General features: G+C 34.8%; 1 protein-coding gene and 1 long non-coding RNA gene across 2 annotated transcripts in view; one reads left to right on the top strand and one right to left on the bottom strand.

The window, feature by feature from the left end:
• The window catches only part of LOC107693132 (uncharacterized), an 18,453-nt gene that overhangs the window by 11,031 nt on the left and 3,926 nt on the right, over nt 1-3,496 (bottom strand). The window lies entirely within an intron of this gene.
• LOC107693131 (GTP cyclohydrolase 1-like) overlaps nt 1-3,496 on the top strand; it is a 13,847-nt gene that overhangs the window by 1,319 nt on the left and 9,032 nt on the right. The window lies entirely within an intron of this gene.

Genomic DNA, 3,496 nt, shown 5'->3' on the forward strand with positions numbered 1-3,496 from the left:
CATTAAAAAAAAAAAAAAAAAAAAAAAAAAAATCACCTCAAAATGACCCAAAAGGTCCAAAGGACTCCAAAGTTTTAAATCCCAAGTCATCCTTACTTGCAAAGCTAATCCACTGTATTCTTGAGAGAAGATTGAGGAATGAAGAATTACTTTTAGATTCTGGAATCTGCATTTAGTCATGGTTAACATGTTTGGTGAATAACTTAAATGTAGCAAGAAGACTATCAGGGAAAACTTGGGTCTATAACCCATAGCATCAGAAGACTTGGAATAATGCACAAGTTATGTACACTTTTATGGTGAGATAGATTAGGTACTTTTTGAAGCTTTACATTTATTTAATTACATTGAAAGATCAACCAGGACATTCTTTAAATTCATGTAATATTTTCACAATCTTATATTTATTTTCAACACTCTCATGGCATTTCATAAACTTTTAGATTAAAGCAAATTGGTGGCTTATTCGTATTAATTAGTATGATCGCATTCATATGTTTTCAGATCTTCCCTGATGGTTAGGTTTAAGGCTGGACTGGCATTTTGGAGTTGTTTTTACCTAATACAGAGATTTTGTTTAGCCCACAGACCATTCATCTTTTACTTATGCAATGTCAAGCATTTCAGGTTAAAAGTAGTATTTCCTCATGCACTTCCATGTGCCATCAATTTGTTTACTGGCTCAACAGGTACTCCGCCTCAAAGCGAAGGTTTATCTTGCATAATTGTTCACTGGTCACTCTCAGGCTGTTGCCTAAGTGGTTGAGCCAGGGTGCTGCCCACCATCACATTACCAACAACATCCCCACATAGAAAACAGCACATCTGGACTTGGTTTGTGTAGCATTTTAGGGCCCATGCATATGGAATGTATTAATGTTGCTTTTCTACACCAAAAAAAACCTCCTTGTTAAAGCAGACTGCCCTCAGTGACCTCACAGCACTTACATATGCATCGCTTGAAAATGGTCCAAGGTTCACAGATGGTATAACATGCAGTGTCATGGTGAAGGGTGCATCTGATAAGAAATTTCTAGGGGAAGGTCTTTGTCTTTCTTTAATGGGATTGGCTGAAGTTTGCACCACCCCTGCAGTTTCCTACATTGTTCTGAAGTAGCAAAGTTTTGTGTCTCCCACAGAAAGACATTTGAAGTGTTGGAGGCAGAAAACAGTTTGGGTTTGTGTAAGGCTGTGATGCATTTTCATATTTTTATGAGTGGTGGTTGACTCATTGGTTAATGCTCCAAGAAAAGGAAGCTGTTGGTACACAATGACGAAGGCCCACCTAGATCTTGCTTAATTGGTGATGTCAAAATATATTCATCTCTGGGTTATAATTGTGTTTCAGCTAGGGCTGAAATCTAGATCTAGATTTTTTAAAGCCTTTTGGCATACAGCAATTGTAGACAAATAGATTGAAAATGTTTAATTTAAGCAGTAAAATACAACAGGAATCTAGTTTAAAATAAATCGGGTTTGGTTTTTACACTAACTGAACACAGGCGAATAATAATAATAATAATAATGATAATAATAATATACACCAATGCAACAATATGCATTAGTGTATACTTACATATATTTTACTAAAACATTTTAATAATTAAAATTTGTTAGCATCACATTGGAGGATAGGAATATCAGTGAATAACCTAAATGTAGCCTAACTAGAAGACAATGAAAATTTAATTTTAACTTTGGTCTGTAACTCAACACAAGACTATCATATGACATAAAAAGACTTTGAAAATAATGCACAAATCATGTGGACCACTTTTATGATGAGTCTTGAAATCTTTGTTGCAAATTAGCCTAATTGTGGAAAAGATAGACCAGGACATTTAAAATACAAGAAGAAACTACTTTAAAATATTCAGATTTGTTTTGAACTAACTAAAAAAAAAAGTTATATGTTAATTTTATTATTATTACAACAAGCAGCAATGGTTACTTATATAATATGTAAGTATCTTAAAATGTCACACACCTGTAAATATGTTTGGGTGATTATGCAAATAAATAGTTTTTGTTGCTATTTTTGCACCATTTTACCATTTTTTAAAACATTTGTCTTAGTACTCAGTTACTCATGAGTGTCATAGACACTGGTAAAGGAAGGAAAGATTGTGAAATTAGAGAATTATTATGATGTTATTACAATGCATTTATCATTATGTTACTTATGAAAATGTCGCATAAAACCATTCAAGATCATAGAGACAAGTGATATTGCTCAATTTACAGCATTTAAGCAGCTTAGTACGGTCTCTTTTCTATATTACCCATCATTATGCTCTGTTGTCCCCTGCCCCCACTGGCTGGATGGATGCCTGCCTCTTATTTAAGCGATGGAGAACAAGCCAAACCCTCAGCAGCAGTAACATTACCCTTAGCCAGAGCTCTGCTGGTTGACATCTTCACAATTTTAATGGGTTTCTATGGTTACTTATTGTATTCCAAGTGTATATTTCCTTAGTGTGTAAGCAAGTTTGTGTTTAATTGATAGTGTGTGATGGTAGCAGCGAGGCTGAAAGATGACTTCGGGGAGATGCTGATTTGATTCTGTCGGTGCCACCGTCATATGTGAGACCTTTCCGTGTGTTGTTCTTGTGCATTTGAAAGCGGCTGTTTGTTTAGGACGAGCCTGATGACAGTTCTCTCGTAACAGCTGCTGCCCTCAGGTTAAATTCAACAGAGATGTTCTGACGCTCAGATCAGCTGTAGCATTTACACAACACTGCATGCATGTATAGTTTGTTCGGTTTCTGAAAAGCATGCGGGTTAGTTACCAAACTGAACGGTAAAATGACCAGAATTTGTTTAAATATTAACAAAAGTCTTTCCTAGTTCTGGGAACCACGAGAAAAGTGGCTTTTCCACCGGAAAAGCTTGTTAAATCACCTTTATGAGGGATACTATCAGTTTGTCAGGGGTGTTTGCATAACTATTATTACTATTGCTCATATTCATTTTTGAACAAACCCTTAACCTTTAGTCAAACTTCAGAAATGAACTTTACCTCAAATAATGAAGATTTCTAAGTGATCTAATAACTGTGATAATTGTGTAGTATAGATTTCTATCACATTTTGCCATCCAAATTAGGATGAAATAAGGAAAAACGTAAGTGTTTAAGTCATAATTTGGCAGGGAGTAAATAATAAAGAAAAAAGAATGTTGGAAAGTACATAAAGATATGAAATGGAGGCTTGTGGGTTTAATCGGTGCATTTATTATATTATATTATATTGTATTATATTATATTATATTTAAAGGGGTCATATGTTGCTAAAAAGAACAGTATTTTGTGTATTTGGTGTAATGAAATGTGTTTATGCGGTTTAAGGTTAAAAAAACACATTATTTTCCACATACTGTACATTATTGTTTCTCCTCTATGCCCCGCTTTTCTGAAACACGTAGATTTTTACAAAGCTCATCGGTCTGAAAAGCGAGGCCAGCTATCCAGTGCGTTGTGATTGGCCGAATACCTCAA

Source organism: Sinocyclocheilus anshuiensis, unplaced genomic scaffold, assembly GCF_001515605.1.
Source record: "Sinocyclocheilus anshuiensis isolate Anshui unplaced genomic scaffold, SAMN03320099.WGS_v1.1 scaffold222, whole genome shotgun sequence".
Classification (NCBI taxonomy): Eukaryota; Metazoa; Chordata; class Actinopteri; order Cypriniformes; family Cyprinidae; genus Sinocyclocheilus; species Sinocyclocheilus anshuiensis.